Source organism: Gorilla gorilla, chromosome 2, assembly GCF_029281585.2.
Source record: "Gorilla gorilla gorilla isolate KB3781 chromosome 2, NHGRI_mGorGor1-v2.1_pri, whole genome shotgun sequence".
Lineage (NCBI taxonomy): Eukaryota > Metazoa > Chordata > Mammalia > Primates > Hominidae > Gorilla > Gorilla gorilla.
In genome coordinates, this window is record NC_086017.1 from 167,481,669 (window position 1) to 167,506,207 (window position 24,539).

The 24,539-nt window shown below is 41.0% G+C and overlaps 1 protein-coding gene across 4 annotated transcripts in view; it reads left to right on the forward strand.

Annotated features, from left to right (window-relative positions):
* KCNAB1 (potassium voltage-gated channel subfamily A regulatory beta subunit 1) overlaps nucleotides 1–24,539 on the forward strand; it is a 494,315-nt gene that overhangs the window by 289,291 nt on the left and 180,485 nt on the right. The window lies entirely within an intron of this gene.

Below are 24,539 nucleotides of genomic sequence, written 5' to 3' on the forward strand. Positions count from 1 at the left end.
ACCTGTAATCCTAGCACTTTGGAGGGCTGAGGTGGGCGGATCACTTGAGGTCAGGGGTTCGAAACCAGCCTGGCCAACATGGCGAAACCCCAACTCTACTAAAAATACAACAAATTTAGCCAGATGTGGTGGCGGGTGGCTGTAATCCCAGCTACTTGGGAGGCTGAGGCAGGAAAATTGCTTGAACTTGGGAGGCGGAGGTTGCAGTGAGCTGAGATCGTACCACTGCACTCCAGCCTGGACAACAGAGTGAGACTCTGTAAAACAAACAAACAAACAAACAAACAAAAAAAGAGTAACAATACTTTTAACCATATGGCTGTTACTGAATTAGTTTCATAATGTATGGAGAATAACAACAAATACTCTTTCAAGCTAATCTACGGCCATAACTCTAAACAGCACCTTGAGGAGAATTTGGAGTTTAATTTTTACCGTCCTTGAATTGTACATGTTCAGAATGGCATGGATTAAGGACATTTGGGTGCTGATTTTTATATTGATGAAAAATTAGACTGATGTATTTGTACATATGTGTTCATGGTAAATTTCCAGTGACAAACCTAGAGATGCCTTTTGCAGATTCTTTCTTTTGAACAAGTGCTTTATCTTGAGAAAAAAATACAAGGAGCAGGAAGGAAGAATGGACACCCACTTGGGCAGCCCAGTTAGCTGAACCAGTTGTGGAGTTGGGTGAGTTGATACATCACAGTTCAATCATGCCCAGATTCATAAGCAAATTTCACACGAGAAATCCAAAGACTACAATCTCAAAACTAGATTTTTGTGTTAAATGCAGATTAGATTAGCATTATATGTTCATAGCTACTTGAAGTGCAAGGACTAGACATAAGACCTACTGAAAATGCTATTGTAGTGTGCAGAATTGGTCGGCAAGTAAAAATCAGAGTTTTATAAGTGACTGCGATTATTGTTACCTTATTATCCCAACTTTTTGCCTTTGCCACCGATTGTACTAAGTTTACATAATTCACATGGCATTTAGATGCACAGACATTCAAATCATCTGTTTCTACCTGAAAGACCAATAACTCCTCCTATAGAAATAAAGTTGCATTATATACAAGTGAGATAAGTTGGAAATAAATCATCACCTGAGAACACTTTAGTTGGGGTGGGTTGGAGTGAGGAAGTTGCTATTTTGAGGAGTAGAGGGCTGGTAGCTTTAGCACTATTTGCCAAGAGAGACTGGAGCATTTCTCATAGGAATCAGAGAGCTAAATAATAATGGTTTGACTTGTTTCATGTTCTTTTTTCCCCCCACTGTCTTCTTTTTTCCTTTCTGTGTCTTCCTCCTCATTCCTTATTTTTTCTTATTCTCTCATCCTTCCCTTTTCATTTTCCTTCTTCTTCTTCCTCCTCCTCCTGGAGCCAGAGTTCACTTTGCCTAGAGGCACCAAGTGGGCACTGCCTTCTCCACCGATGAGTCCCCTTTGTAGAGCCAGAGTACATCCATTCAGAGTGTGAAAGTACATTCACTGTGTGTGGTTGATAGTACATTTCACTCTATTCTGGAACCTTAAAGGAAATCACAGTGAATGTAAAGATCACAGTCTCAGAGTTAGACAAATCTGGGTTCACACCTCTCTCTCCACTTAGTATTTGCCACTAGTAACCTTAGGTAAGCTGTGACTCAGCCTCATGTGTGAAAGAGAACAGTGATCCATCCCTACCTGAAAAAATGATTGTGATAATTAAATACAATGATAAATTTCAGTATGTAACATAGCAATAAAGCATGTTTGATTAATACTATTTTCTTTCTTTATGCCGTGTCACATTCAAGTATTATCTATTTCTCTGTTCCAAACACTGCAGTATAAACTAATAGCAGATCCTATTGTTAAAGAGTTTATAGTCTGGTGGGGACGGCGATGTATATACAAGTAACAATTTTGCTGATGTATACACAAATAACAATGTTGCAAGCCACTGGGTGATATATGCTGCTGGCCTCCAGAGATGGGGGGATGGTCCAACTCTCTGTGCCTCTCCAGGTACTGCCTGCTTCAAGGAAGGATTCACAAATCTGGTTGATCAAGTTCCAAGGTCACATCAGTCAGTTTGCTGTGTGTTCAAAGGTTTTGCATATGGAGACAGAACTCTCTTTTCTTCCTTTTAGGTTGAAAACAATGGCCCACTTTCCCTTGGGGAGTCACTCATCTTATACTTTCTTTGGCATTTGCACTTTTTTTTTTTTTTTTTACAGAGTTTAACTCTTGTTGCCCAGGCTGGAGTGCAATGGCACAATCTCAGCTCACCGCAACCTCCGCCTCCCGGGTTCAAGCAATTCTCCTGCCTCAGCCTCCCTAGTAGCTGGGATTATAGGCATGTGCCAGCACACCCAGCAAATTTTTGTATTGTTTAGTAGAGATGGGGTTTCTCCATGTTGGTGAGGCTGGTCTCGAACTCCCGACCTCAGGTGATCCACCCACCTTGGCCTCCCAAAGTGCTAGGATTACAGGCGTGAGCCACTGCACCTGGCCTAGCATTTGCACTTTCTTTCATTTCACTAAGCATCCCAGAGTGTGGTAAATTTCAAGTGTAAGTTGAAGGGAGAGAAAACAGACCCATTGGGTCTCTATCCCTGACCATGTCCCAGGTTCCAGTTCCCATGATTCTGCTTTCGGGAGTGCCAGCAAACTCTGGCTAGCAGAGGAGAGAGCATTCTCCTCCTTGCTCATCTCAGTGAGTCATTGTCCTGTGCCTTTATCTCCCTTGGCACCTCATGGGGCTGTGGCCAGGCGGGCAGTGTCACAGGCAGGATTGGGGTGCTCCCAGTCACCTGATCACAATATGGCCTCAACACCACCAAAATTCCAACAACACTGCTAACACATATCTTTAGAAACATGCAGTCAAAATACAGAGATATTCCCAGGAAAGGCAAATTATATCCAGCAAGGGGCATGGCAAGGGTTGAGTAGGCAGCTCAGATTGGCAGGGGAAGGCAGGAACTTGGCCTGCGCTCAGGGGTTGGAGTATGAATGATCCAGTGACTCTGGTCCACACTAAATGATTGTGAAGTTTCCCCCTAGAGAAGGAATGCATGTGTAGTCCAGGTGTAGGCATGGTATCTACATTTTAGCAATAGTTACTAATGTTTTGTTCCATAGCCACTCTTTTTTGACATCCTGGAACATAAGGACTATTTTATTTACCTCTCAGAATAAAGTTTGCAGCAGTAAGGTCTATTCTGAGTGCACCTAGTTGGGACCCAAGATAATAACACCCCCCCCCCCACCACACACACACACCCAAATTTAAGTGCCTACTCTGTGTTTATTTCTGATCTTTCCAACAACCCTGGATGGTGACTATTACCTCATTTTACAGAGGAGGAGTTGAGGTTCAGAGAAGCGAAGTGGTCTGTCCAAAGGTGACAAGTTGCAGAACCATGGTTCAAACTTCAGATCTGTGGCTCCAGTGCCTATATTATTATGGCCTCTGCTCACAACTTTGCCTACTTCAATCCGTGCAAAAGGCCAGCCTGTTTTGTGATAATAATACCTGTGTCCATTGTCTGTCAATTGTTTACTCAGGCAGGCAGGGCACGTGCCATTGAGTTTCCCTGTAATAGTCGTGGCTGGGCTGAATGGGTACATCCTCTGGCCATTGCACGTCTGTGACCTGCGTGACCCATTGGAGGGGGAGGGGGCTCCCACGTCTTCCAGGGATAATGACCCCACTCCTGGCTTCATGTGTGTTTTGTCCTCCCTCTGTATGAAGTCCCAGAAAGAGGTGGTACTGGAAGACAGGATGATCCAGTTCATTTCTTGTGTTTTCTGTCACATTTCCGTGTCTGTCCTCTTGCCCATGATGGTAGATCATAATATTTGTTCAACTTCTCTCTCAAGATGATCATAAAGATCAAATATGATTATGGATATAAAAACAACTTCTGAAGTTCAAATGCTAGTATTATGGTTTGTGTCAAAGAGAAACTGGAGGAGGCATTGTGTCTCAATATCAGTAGCAGAAGCATTTCTGAGGGATCCACAGAGAATCATACATAGCTTTTTGCCTGGATATCAGCCCTACCCCTCAGTATCCTTTCCTAGAGTGCAGTGGAAAAGCCCATCTTGACTAGAATTCAGCTCAAGTCAAAGGAAAAACCCAATGGAAAATGACTTCTAGATAAGCTGAAAAAATAAAATAAAACCCCCAAAGTCCTTAGCAGTGATTCAGTTTTCCTTCTGAAAGAGAGAAAAATTATTCTGCTAAATGCCAAATTCCCACTACACCTCTCTTCGAGTGGGAGGGGCGTTGAGACCATCACAGTGCACCATCCTCAGCCAGAAGCACCTTTCTTGAGCATGCCAGGTGCAGGGTCCTGGCAGATGTAGCTGAGGGGCACCATGGCAGATGGATCCCTGGTTCCATCTCACCCTACACTTCCCTTTGGACTACGTGACCAAGTTTGGGGACCATCACCCATCCTTCCTAACCCATCGTGGGTAGTGCTGCTGCTGATGTCTGCTGACCACGTCCTTCCCTTTCCAGATGGTCTGTCTTTCCTGCTGCCTTGGACAAGCTGATCTGAAATAAACAGCCAATGTAGGGACTTTGCAGGCAGAATCACCACCTCCATCTTCAGTGGGCCTGTGATCATCTCAACAGATTGGTCAAGTCAGTGTGAGGAGAGGAAATGGGTTTTATAATTTGGGTGCCTGCCCAGACTTTTATTGCTATGTCTTTATTGGCCATCTTTGTTGCCAAGGTAGAGTTATATCCTCCCAAAATATAATGGCAGGCTATTCCACTTTGTTGTTGTTTCTTCCTGAAAGTATTAGACTTCCTCAAGACCTCCCACCTCTATCACTTCCAAAATTAAGGTGAGTAATTAGAGAAATATTGGTTTTATCGAATGACTATCAAAGAAAAGAGACACTCCTCCCGTTACACAATACGTTGGTCTAGAAAATGGAGCATATTTTTACATTTAAGTATTTTTATGGCAAATTTAATTATTTGAAATACACTTTGAAATCTCAATGACAGCAAAAAATACAGAACTTCTTTTATGATGTAAAGTCACATTTGTTGATATAGATGTATAGATATAGATATTAGATTCTCTTAGAGTACCATACCTACATTCATGGATAATTCATAGCATCAAATGCTGGTAGTAAGTCATTGACCCTCAAATGAGAGCAACATACAAAATAAAACCCAAATCTAGACAATGAGTTAAGTTCTTCTGAGGCACATAAGCCCATCAGATTGCCTTCTAAGTTTTCCAAGAAAAAGCAATACCAGTAAACTCAGTTCTTACCACCTTAACCACACTATCAATGCCCTAAATTCCCCTTAATTTGCACTGCCATTGAGGCATGACACGTCATTCAACACTTGCTCACATGCTGTCATTCCCCCCTCTTGCTACTGTTGTTCTCAGAGCCCAATTGGCCTCCGAGCTGTGTTAGGATGAGATCATGGGTTATTGTCCCTGTGGTCTGTGTCATGGTGCTACAGAGTGCTGCATCCAGGCATCCGGGCTGTGTCCATTAACATCTAATTTTTATTCTACTACATAGAAATATAATCCAGTGGTTCTCAAATACTTTGCCCACAATCATAGAAAAAAATATAGAAAGAAATAGATTTTGTATGGTGACCTAGTGCATACATACATATACATATTATACCATAAACTAGTTTCACAAAACAATAATTATCTTTATATATGAGATGGACCTTGAGCTCTGATATTTTCTATTCTATTGCATTTCATTCTGTGACCTTTTATTCTATTTTAATATACTGGATGTGACATTTAAAATAGATTTCATGACAAACTAATGGGTTACAACTATCAATTTAAAAAACAGTACCAGGATATGTCTGGAAAGGTTTATCCCCTGCCCACACCAGAGCCACTCCCTGGCAGCTTCTCCTACCTCCTACACCACCTCTATGTTCCCAGGTGAGCTTGTGCTACCTTCGGCTTCATTGTGGATGCCACTTGGAATGCCTGATGCCTTCAATAATATTCTGTCCTCAGCAAACAGATGAATGGCAAAGAAAGTGTGAGTGTGGGGAAGCCACACTTCCTTTCACTTCTGCATTTCTTTTTTCCTCTACGCCACCTCAACCACAGGTGGTGCTAGAGGTAGACTACACTTCAGGGTTGGGGAGACCTGAAAGGAATTTAGACGTTCAGTTAGAAAAGTTTATCAATGCAAGCTTCACTGACTATCATCTTAATCCGAGGGAGTGCACCAAAGAAAGTGAAGTTCTTCACGTGGGGTCTCCTTATGGACAAATCTCAATGCCTAGCCATGGCCTCCATGACACACCATGTAGTTCCCAATACAAAGTCAGCCTGGCCAGCAGACGCTGAGAGCTTTTAAAAATACCCATGCACAGAGCTGCACACCCAGAGATTCACATTGAACTGGCTGGAAATGGGGCTTGGACATTGGAATTTTTGAAAGCTCCCTATGTGTTTCTAATGAATTACCAGGGCTGAGGAACATTGGGATTGATTGACCTGACTGGGGATCTTCAAGAGGGAAGTCCAATGGGGGGCTTTTCAAGATGTTCTCACCCCGCTGAGGTGCACGAGAATTCTTCCTGAGCACATAGATGTGAGCTATGGAATTAGACACACAGATAGTTCTCCCCAAAACAAATAATCATTAGAGTCAATGAAGTTTACATACATGTTAAGGAAGAAAACTGTCATAGATAACATAATATGCACAGCCCCTTTTGTTATTATAAAAAATTGTATTAGTCTCCCTACCCTCACCTCCTTATTCAATCTCTACTTCCCAGGCTGGAAATTTAGATCTTCCTGCATAGAATGGATTTTAATCGTACAGCTCTCTAGTTGCTTCAGCTTTGGAGTATTTTCTTCTCTGTATCTTAGGTTAGTGTTTCTCTAATTTTATTATGCACAGGAATCTCCTCAGTTCTTGCTGAAATACAGTTTCTGACTCAGTAGGTCTGAGAAGGGGCTCTGGATTCTGTATTCCTAATCAGCTCCCAGGTGATGCTGTTGCTGCTGGTCTACTCTTTGAGTTTAGGCCTTAAAACAGATTGGCTTCTGGCCACAGATCCCCTACCTGACTGCTATAAGCAGGTAAAAAGCTATGTGGGAGTTCGTGATGGTTCCATGAAGTATACTCAGAGACCTGAGGTCGACAGAGAGGGAGGGATTGCTCCTCTGGCTATAGAGAAGCTTCTTTCAGCAAATTGGCCTTCCGAGTCAGGGCCTTTTCAGCCTCCGCAGCTTGTGGGAGGGTATGGGGCTTATTGGAAAGGCCCCAGTTCTCACTGTAGCTGAGACCTTCCCTCTTTGTCTCCCCTTGGCTGGTTGACTTTGATCTTGGATCTGATAACATCAAAAGCATCATGGTTTAGGCACCAGCATCTTTAGGATTGGAGAGTTTAATAAACCCAGGGAACAATCACCAGTGACTACACAAAGAGCCTACTTCTTTATAGTAGCAACCTAACAGCTAATTTACATAAATATATAAATGAAGAAATACCAAGAAGTTAAAGAAAGCAAAGAACTTCTAAGCAGAAAAATGTGTATTGCTGTTCCTTACTAGAATGTGAAGATCCAATTTGACACATTTGGCTCCCTCTGGATTTCTTTTAGCAGTTAAGATCCTGGCTAATTTATTATATTGTTACTTTCCTATTCAGTAATTTGCTAAAACCACGTCTTGATTACATGTCTTCTTTTCTGATACCCAGTCAGTCTCCTATCTGATAAGACTCTCTTAGCAAACCCCCTCCACTCCTTTCAGTTCTTTCAATGGAGCCTGCCTTGGCCACAGATACCCCACCCCCACAATGTCTTTTTATCAGGGAGCTCAATATCCTATCATTTGAGCTCAGCTCTTTCTGGCTAACTTCCTAAAGGATCTATTAGGATTATAAAGGACAGGATCGTCTCCCTCAACAAAATCAAACATGGTCCTCTAAGGTCCTCTCTAAGGAAAAGGGGAGAAATTTGCCTTGCGACAAAGAACTGCTCAACTTCTCAGCGCTGATTTTTTTATGCTCTCTTCTCTCCTCGCCTGCCGAGAGCCATTTTCCTGTTCTGAAAGCTGCTGCTGACTGCCTACCCCTCACCACAGGTCTTAGATGCTGCATACCTCCCTCTTAACATTCTTGCCATGTGTGCAACCACAGGTGAATCTACAATCTGCTCAGCACACAGCTGAGAGAGGGTGGGAATATTTAAACAAGCCTTTACTGAAAGCTAGAGCAGTGAATCTCAAACTCATATGTTTAAGAATCCATGGAAGGATATTAACCGCTTTAATATCAGATAATAAGTTCCTAAACCCAAAGATTCTGTTTCAGTGGGCCTGGGATGGTTTTGAGTGATTCTGAGCAACATGGTCCGAGGATTACATTTTGAGAAACACTAGCAAAGAGATTTTTTTAAATGAGGAAAAAAATAAAAAGAAATAAACTGAGAGAATAGCATACAACTAAATGGGATCAGTTTGTAAGTTTGTGTTCTGAAGCTCTAAGATCCCATTACATCCTATCTCCAGGAAAATGGAACATCAACCTCTTGGGCATCCATGGCATATGCATGGTACCCCAGAAGGTATCGCCTCTTCCTCCCAGAGTTCACATTCTAAATAGGCAAAATAAAATCAAATGACCCTAAGCATTCTCCTCCCAAATAACAATGAGCTGCTTAAAATCTTTTCTGGAATGAGAACTACTCGTATAAACAGATAAGTAGCATAATTTGTTTTATTTACTTGTACCTTAATTGCATGCTGTGTTCAGCAGGCAGTGGATCAGATTCAAGAGGCTTTGTAATTTCCCTTTTCCTAGTGACAAAGGTGAAAAACTGATCTCTACACTAATAATGTTTGTTTTGGGGTGAAGGAAATGGATTGACATTTCAGAAATAAATGTATTACTTTGAAGTTGCATTTTAATTTAGCTACTTTTTTTAATTATGGTCTTAGATTCTGTAAGGTTAGTATATAATTGAAAATAAGGAAATATTCTATTTTTGTTCAAGTATAATCTTAATACAAGGAAAAACTCAAATAGCCTGGAATTTTAGATAATGAAACTTGAATTTAAAGCAGATTGATGGATTTATGGCTGGTATCTATCTCCGAGGTTAACATTGTATTATGGCCTACAAAGCTAAAGTGTTTTAGTTTGAGGGTGTTCCATTTGAGAACCTTGGATTCGAGGCGATGAGAATGAGAAAAGTGTTTGTATGACTACATTTGGCTGGGACAAATTCTGTCGGATGCAGGGCTGATAAGTTAGCCCATGTGCTATAGCAGAGCATTAGCCATTTAGTTGTTGAATAGTGAGGACAGATAGAGGGACAGGATAGTAGCTGGGACTTTGGTGGCTGGGGACAGCTTGAGGCAGAAACTCTTTCAGAAGCAATTCAGAACTGATTCAGAAGTACAGTGTTTGAATATTTTCCATCAACTCCAATTTGCACTAGAAACAGAGGAGAAGAATGATCAATTCCAGCCTCTATATGAAAGAAGAGAAGGAAAAGATAACAAAAAGAGAAAGCAAAGTAAATCAATGAGGATGTCTTACGCTGTGCTACTGAGCAGCATCTCACTATAGAATACTGAGTTGAAATAAATACAATTTTGCTCAGCTTAATTTTTGGAGCCATCTCATTGTTCTAAAGAAACAAATGGGAGGAGTACAAGCCTAAATTAGATGAATATTTAGCATTTACCTGAAATCACAGCAATATGTATTCATGGCTATCATGGTCTGATGTGTAAGTTTTCCGTGTTCATACAGTTAATTATATTTTTTGGAACTACTCCAAAAAATGTAATTAACTATATGAACACGGAAAACTCTTCTATCAGACACCTATAGGGAAATGAAGAAGAGCAAAAAATCTCTTCTTGCAGACACCTAAAGGGAAATAAAGCAAATTAACTACAGCTTTTAAGCCCTATTACTTTTGAACTGGTAGGAGAAAAACTCAGAGGAAATAATGTAATTTGTATGTATGAAGTACTGATGTATATGTGGTAGGAGAAAAACTCAGAGGAAAGAACATAATTTGTATGTGTGAAGTATTGATGAATATGTGGTCTATGACAAGTATGGTAAAATGAAAGTCCACAAAGAAATAAATTAGCAGAAGCATCATGTCTCCCAACAAATACGGAACCACTACACTTCACTAAAGAGAGTGGCACCTGGTGGGAAGGGGCATAGAATTTGTAATTGGCCAAGATTAAAGTGCAAATCATGACATTGTGTCTTAAATACTTTATAATCAGGAGAAAACTTATTATGTACCAGTTTTTCTTTCCTAAAAAACAAGTATCATAAGCTTCAGGTTGGTGTGAGGATTAAATTAAATAATATGCATAAATTGTCTTATTCGTAATAAGTAATCAACGAAAGCTAGCTACAATAATCATCAAAAATTAAGTAGTCAAATATGGAAGCATCTAGGAAAAATCCAGAAGTTGATTAATTTTATGGAAAATTTTTTTTCCGTTATAGCCTTTGTATTTATTTATCAGATGAGTTTTCAGCAGATGTTTGTCACACATCTTGCTCACTCAGTTCTGTTCTTGTCAGCATGCCATTGTCAAAAAACTTATGAGTAGAGTGATATTAGAGCAATAGAATGAACCCACCTCTCTTACTGAGATAGTCAAAGAGATAGAGAAAGAACCTAAATGATATTATTTTCTTTTCAGAGTGTATTTGCTTATAAGTTATTTCTGCTCTGTGGCATAAATATGTAAAGAAAAAAACCCTGGAATATAAAACATGTATTTATTAATTTATTACCCTTAAGGTTAAAAAAGGTAATACAAATTTTAATTAGTTTAAAAGACAAAAAGGAAAAGGAAAAAATGTTCAGCCTCAAGTACCAGATAAAGACTCTGATCCAGTATTTGTGTTGAGACAAAGGAAACTGTAGAGAAAAGAAAAATAGAGCAGCAAACACTGAAATAATCCCAGAAGAAATGAGATCACTGATCACATCCAACTCAGCTGCAAATGCAGCTTCCAACCCCAAGAATCAGCCCTAACAGGTGAGTTGAGGGCTTTATTGCTTGCTGTGTGAGGAAAAAGTTACCTTTCTGAGCTTGAGTCCTCTGAAGACTCTGAGAAGACACTTCTGTCTTTCTCTCATGGTTTTGCCATCAGTGAGAACCTAAATCATTGGAAGGAGCTAGAGAATCAATAAGTTTGGACTTCCTCAGTTCCATATTATAAAAAACTCATCCACCAGTTAGCACATTTTATTCGGAAAAGTGCCCATTATAGTATGTTATTGCCCCTTAGAAAATACATCAAAACAGTACTTAAAGAATCTGGGGAAGCCCAGTCATCAGGTTGTTTGATAGACTCACATTTCAACTAATTGGGAGAGCTTGTTCATCATTTCTGAGTGGTATTTTTCTTCCAAACATCATTTTCAAGCTCTTCAAAGTTGTACCCTTCAAATTTTCTTAAAATCCACTCATCTTTGTGTACTTCAAACTAATTTGGTACTTCTGTGAGTTTCCTATGGAAAATTCTCTAAATTCACACAGTGTGGATCTGGCAGGGCAAAATCAATGAAACCAGAAATGGGGATTAGTTACAAGGATTCTTGTCCATTCTCCATTCATTTTTAACTAGGAAATACATATGAATCATCTAACAAGGGTCAGGCATTGTTATACACACTAGGGAGATGGGGAGAACAGGACACACAGGGCCCCTTTCTGCTATATGCAAGCAAACAAAAACAGACATAATAAAATAACGTAGGCTAGGATAGGAGATATGAAGGGAAAAAAACACCAAACAAACCAAGGGGTTTAGACAGAAAGTCACAAGAGAGTGACTTTTAGATAGGGTGATTAGTGTGGTCTTTTGGAGGCTATGACATTTAAGCTGAGGCCTAAAAAAGAGGGGATAGTAAAGAGTGAGGGGAAGAACATCCAGACAATGAGAACAGAACATGCAAAGGCCATGAGTTGGGAAAGAACTTCGCTTGGATGCAGAAGAAGCAGACCAGCAAGGGTCTATTGCAGCATTAAGGCAGTAGACACTAGTGATCAGATCAGGGTGGTGGCAGCAAAGGTTCAGGGCAGTGGGTGGAGTTGAGATATGTTAGGAGTGGGACTGACATTTCTTGTCCGTGGATTGGGCATGAGAGATTGAGAAACAGGACTCCTCCCAGGTTGCTAGCCTGAGATGCGGGGATGGTGGTGCCATTTACTGAGTAAAGGAACAGGTTTTGGAGGAAAAAACTTATGTTCCATTTTAGACATGTAAGGTTTGAGATAACTGCATGACATCCAAGTGGAGTTATAAGACAGACAGTTCTGTACCTGTGTCTGAAGCTCAGAGAGGGGAGTGCTCTGATCTGAAGAAATAACTGGGAATTGTCAGCCTAAATTCAATATTGTTATTGAATCCATGGGAATGGATGTGATTTCCCAGGAAGCATGTATCTAGGACTGAGGCCTGGTTTGAGTGAATGTAAAGAAGCCTCTATATATGGTACTCATCTTTGATGGTTCTCTCCATACCCAAAAGCTCAGCTGAATAATTAGTATTTAGGGAGAATCCTCTGGACCCTCTAAAATTTTTCTCTGGACTAAGCCAGGCCACTGACTGTATTTTGATGCTGTACCTGAACACAGAATGGCTTTTATTAGATCATGCTATCAGCCTATACTGAAGAACGTTATAAGAAATCATGCAAGAAACATCCTGGTGTTTCGCAGCAGGAGCTACTGTTTCCCCTACTTTACAGAGGAAACTGAGACACAGGGAAGTTAAGGAACACACGCTTAGTTATGCAGCTTCTGAATTTTCAACCACTTTATTATATCACATCAACTAACAGAGATGGTAATCAGTCTAGAGGAACCACTTAATTTGTCCTTCTGAGGTTATTTAGGGGCAAGTGGAAGAAAAAAAAAGTAGAGAAATCTGGAGACAGTGCATTCACATCATGTTCCCACCACTGATGGACTGCCACAGAAACTGCCCTTCCTGTCTCTGGCCCAGCCCTATGTTGGAAAGCCAACCCATAAACAGTTCAGTACAACTCCCAGAGGAGGTATTAGCAAAGTTCCCTGTGTAAATACCTGTCTGCTTCACAAGTACTTTCTAATGAGAGGAAGATAATCAATAGCAATGAGGCAATAGTTGGTCACCTTCTATCTTACCACTTCTACTTTTGTATTTTTCTTTTCTTCCACCTTACCATTTCTACCAATTCTCCAGCTTCTTGTCTTCTTGCCTTTCTCCTTCTTCTTATTCTTTGAGACAGGGTCTCACTCTGTCACCCAGGCTGGAGTGCAGTGGCACCATCACGCCTCACTATACCTTGGCCTCCTGGGCTCAGGTAATCCTCCCACCTCAGCCTCCTGAGTAGCTGCGACCACAGGCAAGTGCCAGTAAACCCAGCAAACTTTTTTGTATTTTTTTGTAAAGATGGGATTTCACTATGTTGCCCAGGCTGGTTGTAAACTCTTGGGTTCCAGCAATCCACCTGCGTCAGCCTCCCGAAGTGTTAGGATTACAGGCATAAGCCACTGTGCTCAGCTGTTTTTCTTATTTAATTTTCATTTTCTACTGAGTTCTTTTCTCCCCTCTGTAATTCCTTTTTCTTATTTCCTATGAATGTTTAGCCTATTGGTGTTCTCTAATCTGGATTTTCTTCTTAGCCTAGGACAGATCTTTTCAAATTTTGTTCATCTTTTTTCCAACTAGTTTCAAAATGCAGAGCTGAGTGTTCTATTTTACATATACCAACATTTGTATGCATGACTTGTTATTTTTATGCTATTGTTACCTGTGTCTTTTATCATTGTATTCTGAAAATCCATAATGACAAGTGATCATGTCAGGATAACTTTGGTTCAGTTCTGAGCACATGAATACAGATGTTTAAAACATGTCAGATAAATGAGATAAAAAGCTGAGTTGATCAGATTAGTTAAGAGAAAAGGCCAGGCACAGTGGTTTATGCCTGTAATCCCAGCACTTTGGGAGACAGGGATAGGAGGGTCATTGATCCCAGGAGTTCAAGATCAGCCTGGACAATATAGTGAGACCCCATCTCTACAAAAAATAAAAAAATTAGCTGGGCATGGCAGAACGTGCCTATAGTTCCATTACTTGAGAGGCTGATGTGGGAAGTTTGCACCACTGCACTGTAGCCCCAGCAACAGAGTGAGACCCTGTCTCAAAAAAAAAAAAAAAAAGAGTGATTATTTTCCTCACAGGCAAAAATTCTTCTCCAAAAAAGAAGTGCTCTGAATATATGTGGATTTTTGTTTCTAGAGTGTTTTACTTGACAAGAGAGGTCAAGAGAGGAAAAATGGAATTCTAAATTGCCTCATAACCTTTGCCTCCTGAAGATGAGCAAGAAATAAAAATAAAGCATTTCAGAAGTTAAGACATGACTCCATGAAAATGTGTTTTGATTCACCGAAATATTCAGGAAAGCATTGCTTGTGTAATGCCAGAGATCCTATATCACAAAATTCTGGTTAATCATTAAATAATATCTTTTTTAATTAAATAATTCCTAGTACTTTCTGTGTCCCTGGCACTGGGCTAGGTGCAGGGGCAGCCTCTGCCCTCACCCAGCTGTGCAGGGAGCGTGAGAGCAGGGCTCAGCAGCTGAGACACCGTGTGTGAAAAGTTTCCTGTGAGATTTGCACAGTTGTCATGGGAGGGACGTAGTGAACGGAGGGAATCAGACAGATTAAAAGATAGTGAGGTGGGAGAACAACCTAATTTGGGCATCATCCAGTATGGAAAGGAAATGAAAACTTGAACACAACTAGAAAGATCTCATAAGAAAGACTGCTGACTTTTTCAAGTAATCTCAGAGCAAACACAATTCTTTTGTTATTCTCTTGGTTGGCCACACTGAGTGCGTCTCATGCTGAATCCATCAGGGCAGGTAAGCAAAGAAGTCAAACACGGAATCTAGTGAACAAAAGAGTTGGGGCTAAACAGACAGCTCTGTGAGAACAAAGGGAAGCTCCACGTCAGGGGTTCATGTGAGCTTCTTGGGAAGAGGCAATAGAGACCTAAAGACAGGCATGCATGGATGTAGGCTCTCTCTCCCACTGCCTGGCACGCTGGGCTCCACCCAGTCTTTCAGCATCCACTTGATGTTAATTAAGGCTCCAGTTCCTCTAATTTAGTGCTTACTATCCAGTTGTTCATTGCCCCCCAATTTCTTTTTACTTTTTAATCTTCATTTGGCATCTAACTGGCAGTGCAAACTTCTGGACTCACACAGAGATTTCTTCCAGACTGTTTGGAGGTGGAGAGGCCTGGGATAGTGGGTTCTGGCAGAAGCTCCACTCAGTTGCTAAGTCTCCTCACTGGTCCTCCTGACAAATGAAAGGCCTTGAGATGGGTAAGAGTCTTGCCTCACCAGCTGAGCTGTGCATTCTTTACTTCTGGGTTTACTTTTATTTATTCTAGTAGATGTGTGAAACAACCTCAGGCAATTCAGGGTCTCTCTCCCTGCCTTCCTCTGGTCTCTCTCCCTGCCTCCCCTCTTTTGGGGAGAGTCACACAGAGCCAAGGTGAGTTTAGGGTGGGCCACCCTTGCTCCCGCTTGGCCTTGAGTCTTCATCCATGCGGGTCCACGCCGCCCTATCCCACCAGTGGGGCCTCCTCAGGCTGTCTCTCAGGGCATGTTCTGAAGCCCCCTGCACTGTCCGGGGACACTGCTGAGCTCTGTGAGGCTGGCTCAGGGGCTGCTGCCCAGGCTTCCTGCAGCCATTTCAGCTCAAGCCCACTGTGAGGCTTGGGGCGGGGTCTGGAGTCGGAGGTGTCAGGGAGTACACTGCGACTGTCCTGGGCCACACTTCTGCCCCTAGCTCACCCTAGAGTACCTGCCAACAACCCGTCTCCTGTGGGCTCCTCCCAGGGACCCGCATCAATGTCTAGTTCTCTTCCTTCCTCTGGCTGCCTCCCTTTCCCATTGTAAAGACTGCTGTTATCTACAGGCAGGGAGGATCCTGCTATGCCTGATCAGATTCCTCCAAAGCTATCAGGTATGCCCAGAGCTCTTTCCCATCAACTCTGAAGGTGAACTTCTGCATTCTGTAGTGTCACAGCCGCTCTAAGCAATGACAACTGCAGGAATTATAAGGGACAGAGCCTCAGTGAATATGCCATACTATATTGTCCTCACAGAGCTCACATAGTTGAAAAGGACTTTGGAGCTCATCCACTCCCAATCCTCAGCTATGTTTGGGTCTTTCTAGAGTATCCCATACTTTAATGGCAGGAACCTTACTCGGCCCTGGATAGCCCCTTCAGTTGCTGAACAGTGCCATCTTTACCAAAGTCTCCCTGTGACATCTGGACCTCAGTCAGGTCTGTCCTTGGCATCACACTCAATGGGTCTTCTCCATGTTCCTTTGATGCTCCTGGATGCTCAGGCCCCAGCTGAGCAGCCTGGAAAGGAAAGGACCCCCAACCACAGGAAAAAGGCTTTGGGCAGAGGGTGTCAGCCTGGGCCCAGCTGAGCCGTTCCTGCTGCCTGCCCTGTTTCCTGGCAGGCCTCTGCCTCGTTTCCTGGCAGGCCTCTGCCTCAGGGATTCTGCACAGTGGGAAGTTCGCTACCTGTCATCAAGCCCATCTGTAGGCTTCCCTTGTGCTGACAGTGCAGCCTCTGGCTTCTCAGTCAGGAGCAGCACAGATGCCTGGGCTCACCCCAGACATCTAACATGCCAGTGGATCTGGCATTCTGTACTCACACATTTGACAAAAGCTCCTTAGATTATTGTAGCACATACCAAACGAGAGAACTCTGCTATAAGTGATTGTGAAGCAATTTGCCAATTGTAAAATTAAATTAGTAGTAGAGGTAAAATCTGTGCATTCAGTGACAGTTCTTCATTAGCAGCCGACTGTTAATCCACAGCTTTCTATCAAATGAACTGGAGCTTGAGTCTTCAGGCTTTCACTGATACCTACCTTTTCCTTTTCTCTCTCCCTCTCTCCATTCTTTTCTCCTCCTCGTCCTTCCTTCCTTTCTTAAACGTTTACCAAGTTCCTATATGTACAGGCAGTGGGCTAGGTACCAGATAGAAAATGATGAATCAGACCAAGACCCTGGCCTCAAAGAGCTCCCATTCAGACCAGTGAACATATTAAGTGTTGGAGGTTGTATCAGTTGTCTATTGCTGTGTAACAAATCACTTCAAAATTTAGCAGTTTCAAGCCACATTTAATGTCTCACAGTTTCTGGGCACCAGGAATGCAGGTGGCTTAGCTGGGTCCTCTGGCTTAGGGACCCTCACAAGGCCATACTTAAGGTGTTGGCCTGAGCTGAAGTCATCTCAGGGCTCAGAGGCAGGAAGAGCCACTTCCAAGCTCATGTGACTGTTGCCAGGCTCCTCGCTGGCTGTTGGCCAGAGGCCTCCCTCAGTTCCCTGCCACATGGGCCTCTCTAGGGAGCAGTTCACAACAGGGAGGCTGGCTTCCCGCAGGGTGAGCAAGCCAGAGAGGGCGAGCCTGAAAGCAGCCAGCACTTTTTTGTGTGACCTAATCTCAGAAGTGACATCTATTATTCTTGCCACATTCTATTTGCTAGGAGTTATTGGGTCCAGCCCATGCTCAAAGGGAAGGGGTTACAAAAATATCTTAAACAAATTGCACTGCAGAAGCTATTTTTGTGACACGTGATTAATGAATATCTGGACATGGGGGATTTGGGGGCATGTTAAAGGCCCCCCACAATAGAGGTATTGTCATAATGTGTGTGTATATATATATATATATATATTTTTGTTTGTTTGTTTGTTTGTTTGTTTTGTTTTGTTTTTTGACGGAGATTTCTCTTGATACCCAAGCTGGAGTGTAATGGCATTGGTGTGATCTCAGTTCACCGCAAACTCTGCCTCCTGGGTTCAAGCGATTCTCCTACCTCACCCTCCCGAGCAGCTGGGATTACAGGCATGCACCACCATGCCCAGCTAATTTTGTATTTTTAGTAGGATGGGGTTTCTCCACGTTGGTCAGGCTGGTCTCGAACTCCCGATCTCAAGTGATCTGCCTGCCTCGGCCTCCCAAAGTGCTGGGATTACAGGCATGAGCCACCGCACCCGGCCCATAATATCCTTAAAGACATTTAAGCCTCAAATCACCGGGCCCGAACACAGCAAATTAAAAACATCAATTACCCTTTCTTTAAGATGCCATAAGGAAGGTATGTGAGGAAACTTGCATAGGATTAGACTAAAGTCCCAAATAATAAAGATGGTTCCTTATTCCTGTTTTCCTACTTTGCTAAAAGGTACACTCAGATGCTGTCTCTAATGGAGAATTGGGATAAACTTCACCAGTCCTGCTTAATCAAGTGTATCTCCCCTCCAAAAAAAAAAAAAGGAAGGAAAGAAAGAGACCAGTGCCAGTGAGACAGGTAGGGGATATTCAACTGTCCCTATTTCGTTCCAGAAAAACTAAGGCGTTACAACTTGCAATGTATCTGGTTTGACTCAATATATTTTGTATTCAAGTTTCCAACCAGCAAAATTTGTGACCTTATTAAGAATACTAGTTCATACTCAGTACCCAAGAGAAAGATTTCCATTCCAGAATCTAGTCTACTAGCTTGGTTATTATTCATTTATAGTGTCAGATCAGAGAAAGATTGAAGGCATTCCTAATTAGTTGCCTTGGGATATAACACATTTGAAATAATATCAATTGATATTTCAGTGTCTGTTAAGCCTGATTTATATAGAGACTTGTGTTTCAGTCTAAAAGATTAATCATGTGTCACACAAATGGATCCTGCAGTGTAATTTGTTTAAGATTTTTTAAAGTATATTCACATGTACCATCATTTTTACAGAAACAAATGCAGATTGGAAATATCTAAGTATTTTATAAAGGACATATGATACTTCACCAAAGAATCCCATTATTTTAATTAACATAATTTGCTGACATTGACATGAGACCCACATGTGTAGATTCTAACTCAGTCTAACAAGCATAAGTGCTTGCAAGTCCTCTGAGAGAAAAGTCACAGGCCTGAGTCTGAGTTAAGGGAGATGTCCTCATTGCCTGGCCAGTTTCCTCATTGACATTCAACACTCCATTTGCCTGCTTGCAAAACAAAAAACAGTTAGCCCTGCATGTTGACCTACCTGAAAGGTCTTTGTTAATTGAAATACTGCTGCAAATTCATAGTGGGTTTTTTTTTTTAAGTACAAAGACAAAATAAAGCCAAATCATACTTATAACTCAAAAGTTAGAATTGTTTTGCTAATTTTGTAAATGAGCAAATTTATCTTCTTAATCAAAATTCAGTTTGGAAATATTCCATATCATGTACAGGTTTCTAATACTCAACTGCAGCCACTTTTGAGGGACTCGATTTTGAATCTTCAGAGTATCAGATATTGTTTTTCCTCCCATCGCATTATTTTATTACTCTAAAGTGCTTGTAATTTCATACTAAAGAAAATGTGACCCCAGGGCTGGCCATGGTGGCTGAGCCGTGTAATCCTAGCACTTTGGGAGGCCAAGGCAGGTGGATCGCTTGAACCCAGGAGTTCAAGACCAGCCTGGAGAACATAGGGAGCTCCTGTTTCTACAAAAACTAAAACAAAAATTAGCCAGGCATGGTAGTGTGCACCTGTAGTCCCAGCTACTTGGGAGGCTGAGGTGGGAGGATTTCTATAGCCTGGGAGGTCGAGGCTACAGTGAGCCATGATCATGCCACTGCACTCATGCCTGAGTGACAGAGTGGGATGCTGTAAAAAAAAAAAAAAAAAAAAAAAAAAAGAAAAGAAAAGAAAGAGAGAGAAAGCAAGCAAGAAAAAAAGAAAAAGAAAGAAAGAAGAGAAATGTGATCCCAAATGAGAGATTACTGAGAAGAAATGCTTGGAAACCTGTCATAATGCATAACTTACGGAGGAATGAATGTGAACATAAAAACTTTCATTCTGCAAGGCTAGTTTCCAAAAGAAACACATCAAGTAAGACCAAGGTGGAGACCACAGAAAATAACTTAAATTCTGTTTTCATTTTTTTTTTCAAGAACTTATTTAAGGTTTAAAGTTTTCTTTGACCTCTGTGGGGGCAGGGATCATCCACCCAAGTTGTTGATGGGACAATAGAACCCCACAGAGGGGCGGTGACATCAGCAGTCAGGTACCAATTAAACCCACGTGCTCTGATTTTTTCCTCACTACGTTTTGTAAACCCAAGAACCTCCTATTTTTCAAATTTAGAAATTAAGCAACTTTTGAAGCTCCCTTTCTCTGGGCTTTCTGTACAAATAATATAATAAAATGCAGCACAAGTTAAATCTACAGTTATCTTGGGGATTTGTCATCACTAGCTCCACAATGTACACTGTGGGTTTCTAAATAAACTTCCCTTACTGGCTGCACAAGTTTCTGCAGAAGTGTCTTTTAGTAGCCTAAAAAAGAAAGGCTGGAAGAGCAATGTTTCTTTTGAATTCTCTAGCAATTATGAAATCCTAAAGAAACAGGTCCAGGTTACAAGAGAGGAACTGTGGTGTCAGAAGTAAGTCCTAAGAATAATTACTCTAGTTGTCTCTGTCTTTCCAGAGTTACAGCAATAGGGAGTTCCTTGAACTTCCCACTCAATTGGCAGATGCCTCTGGCATGTTGTGATGTGGTGGGTGTTTTATTTGAAATGGTGAAGTGAAAGAAACAAACAAACTCTCTATGGCCAAAGTCACAATGAAATACAGATTTATGCATGAGCATGTACTCATACCACACATTCTCTCTCTCTCTCTCACACATACACAAACACACACGCGCGCACACACACACACACACACACACACACACCACTGTTCTGAAACTCGATTATCTCACCAAGACTGGATAGATGTCTGGTGCTTCTTAATAAAAGTGTTGAAAGTTTCCACAGTGAATTCATTTGCTGGTCAAAAAATGGGCTCATACTGCAATGGGTGGAAACTTTCAAGTGGGGACAGTTAGAAAAGGAAGTCATAATTTTTGAGCTGTAAGAGAAAATTTCTTACGAGACTCTCAAGAATTCAATTTCTTGCTTTTTGTATGACAGTGTGATGTTTCACATACTTAGTGACTGCATGACATGTGCTATAAGATTCTGTTTTTTCTTTATGTGATTCCACCCATTAAAAAAGCCACCAGAGCCTATCTAATGCTTGGAATACTGTTTCCAACTTTTAAATGATAGAGAGTGCTACAGCAACTTTCTCCAATAGAAGTATAATGAAGCTACATGTGTAAATTTAAATTTTCTAGTAGCTGTATTTTAAAAGTCAAAAGAAACAGGTGAAATTAATTTTAATAATACATTTTATTTACCCACTGTATCCACAGTATTATCACTTCAATATGTAATCATATATCATGATTCAGATACCTTATCAATATATCATAATGTAAAAGGTATTATTTTATATTTTATACTAAATATTATATATTTAATTATATATTTAATAAATACTATAGTTTTTATACTAAATCTTCAAAATCTGGTATTTTGTACCTAAGGAAAACTCAATTTAGATGCTACAGTTTTATGAGAAATCCTTAATCTGTACTTAGATTTCATAAAATGTACTGTTGAAAAAGTTGATTCATGTTTCCAAGTTGTTCCAGACACAGTTAAAATAATTTTTGTGTGTAAGTTAATTAAAATTAAATAATATTAAAAATTCAGTTTCTTAATTATGCTAACGAATTATTGTTGTTTCGAGTAAACAGCAGCCACCTGTGGCTAGTAGCTACCTCATTAGAAGCACAGGTTAACATCAATGAATCCTTTTCATCTTTGAGCCACCATAGATCTCACTGGAGATGGATTTATTTTAAAAGATTAAAACTTTTGGCAGAATGAGGCTTGAGAATTTTTTTGATTACTTCGTATCATCCCTCCACTTGAAACAAACCACCATCACCAACAACAAAGCTAAGGTCATGACATAATTTGGGGTGGTCATTTCTGTCCTTCCATTAGCTAACAGCAAGAAGGGAAGGAGAAAGGGAAGGGAGGAATTGTGCTCTGAGCCCTGCTGAGAGGACAGCAGGGAAGCCAGAGCAGGAGCCCACAGGAAACCTGCTCACTCACCAGGTCTCCTCTCTGGCCATGGTCTTCTAGTCTCCTCCCTCATCTTGCCTCCCAATCACTGCAAACAGCCTTGCAGCAACTTACATCTCAGCAATTTCCTTGAGAGTCTTTTGGGAAAGGGTAGAGGTTTTCAAGAAAATTAGAAAACATTGCATATGCCTGTGGAAATTATTATATTAGTTATCCCTGGTAGGGTTTTTCTCTTTCCATTTTTTTTTTTTTAATTGAAGGGAGAGCCTGAACTGGCTCTGGGCTGGAGTTCCAGCTCCCTTTCTTCCCACCTGCATTGCCCCATGCCAGAAAACACAGCTCCCTTTCCCTATCAGTGAAACATGGTTTTTATGAAGGTTAAGTAAGTTGGTATTTAAAACATCTAGAAGCATGTCTGATGAATGGAAAGCTCTCAAGAAACAGTAGAGTTTATTATTATTGTTTTACACTATGGATTCCTATAAAGTTTTTCAACAAAGAACTGTATAACTACTATATATAAAATATGAATATTTTAAGCACAGCACATCCCACAGTGCACAAGGGACTGAATGTCTTTTATAATTTGGCAAAAAACATTTATTTTTAAATAAACAAATATTGGGCTTTTTAAAATATGAATGTGCCTCACAGCACCATTCTAGTTTTATCCTGAAGAGGTGTATATATTACTTGCAGAACTTCTTTTAAAATCATACTGTTTGAGTCATTCTGTTGGTACTTATTAAAAATTAATGTGGCCACATGCATTGCAAAAGAAAAAACATGATTTTTTCCAGTGGTCACTCATCTGCTTTTCTCTATTAGCTTACGCTTTTTTCCTTAATTTTTTAGCCCATTTCTCCTCTCCTCAGCTCACCAGCACCTTATGATATGATAGTCCTCAGTCTGTGGCTCAGAGGGGACATCAGAGGCCAAACGTCCATGAGTTTAAGAAAATGTGCAACAATTTACACCTTGTCCATCCTCCCCCATAACCCATTGCCACTGGTTTTGAAAGGAATTTCAAAAGGTGAAGGCCTATGACTAAGCAATCATTTCCTCCCAGTTTATCATCTCAGATCGGTTGACTGTTGCTGCTTTGGGACTAGTGAGATCAGTGACCTTAAAAACCAGCATCCAGGAGATCAAAACTGAGCCAGGACACCAAGAGAACAATGAATGATTTGCTTATGTAATGCTGATGAAATCATCACTGTGGTGGGTATGCATCATTATGTGAATTTATGTCATCTGTAAGTGATCAGGTTAGCTAGAAGGTGGGCATCACCATGTTATGTGATATGTATGGCATGCCATTATAGATTATACTTTGGGGCAAGATCCTGAGATACTTAATGGATATTTAGTTGCAATGAGCTTTCTATAGATTTGTCAGAGTTCCAGAAAAGTAGAACCGGAAATGCTATATTAAAGGCAATGGTGGTATGGTAGAAAAAGAATCTTAGAAAATCAAAGTTTGTGTCCTATCCTCCCACATACTAGTGGACCATTTTACTCCATTGGAGCCTCCATTTCTTCACATGTGAATGAGCATCAAAATAGCTATACCATGGTGTTTGTGTGAGGATTAAACAAGATAATAAATGTGGTTTTCTAGGACTATTCTTAAGCTTCAGTCTTCGGTTACTATTCATTTCAAATTTATGTAATTTTATTTAACCAGATGAGAAAATGTTCATAATATATTGTTAAATAAAAACAGTATATTACCTTATTCAAAAATTATGTAAATTTTGTAATCAACTAGTCACATCATTGCATCGAGCCTGAGTTTCTCCCAGCTCTGGGGCTCTAGATACGTACATCCAGCTGCCCATTTGTCATCTCTACGTGGATCTCAGACTTCACATATCCAAAACCAAACTCCTAACTCCTGACTCACCATCACAACCTAGCCTGCCTTTCTGTAGCCTTCCTCACCTCAGTTAATGACAGATAATTTTTCCTCATGCTTCCAGTCAGGAAAGTCTGAACTTAGCTGGGCACACTGGCTCATGCCTATAATCCCAGTGCTTCAGAAGGCTGGGGTGGGAGGATCGCTTGAGGCCAGGAGTTTGAGGCCACCCTGGGCAACATAGCAAGACCCCCTTCTCTACAAAATAAAAATAACAAATTAGCTAGGCATGGTAACACTTGCCTGTAGTCCTGGCAGCTCATGAGGCTTGAGGAGGGAGCATTGCTTGAGCCCAAGAGGTCAAGGCTGTAGTAAGCTACAATTGTTCCATTGCACTCAGCCTGGGTGACAGAGCAAGACTCTGTCTCTCTCCCTCTATTTAAAAAAAAAAAAAAAAGAAAAACCAAAATGTTGGAATCATTCCTAATTATTTTATCTTCTGCCTAACATCTAATCTGTCAGCAAATCCTGTTGACTCTCCCTTCAAAATGTTTCCGAATTCCAGCTGCTCCTCACCTCCTCCTCTACTACCATC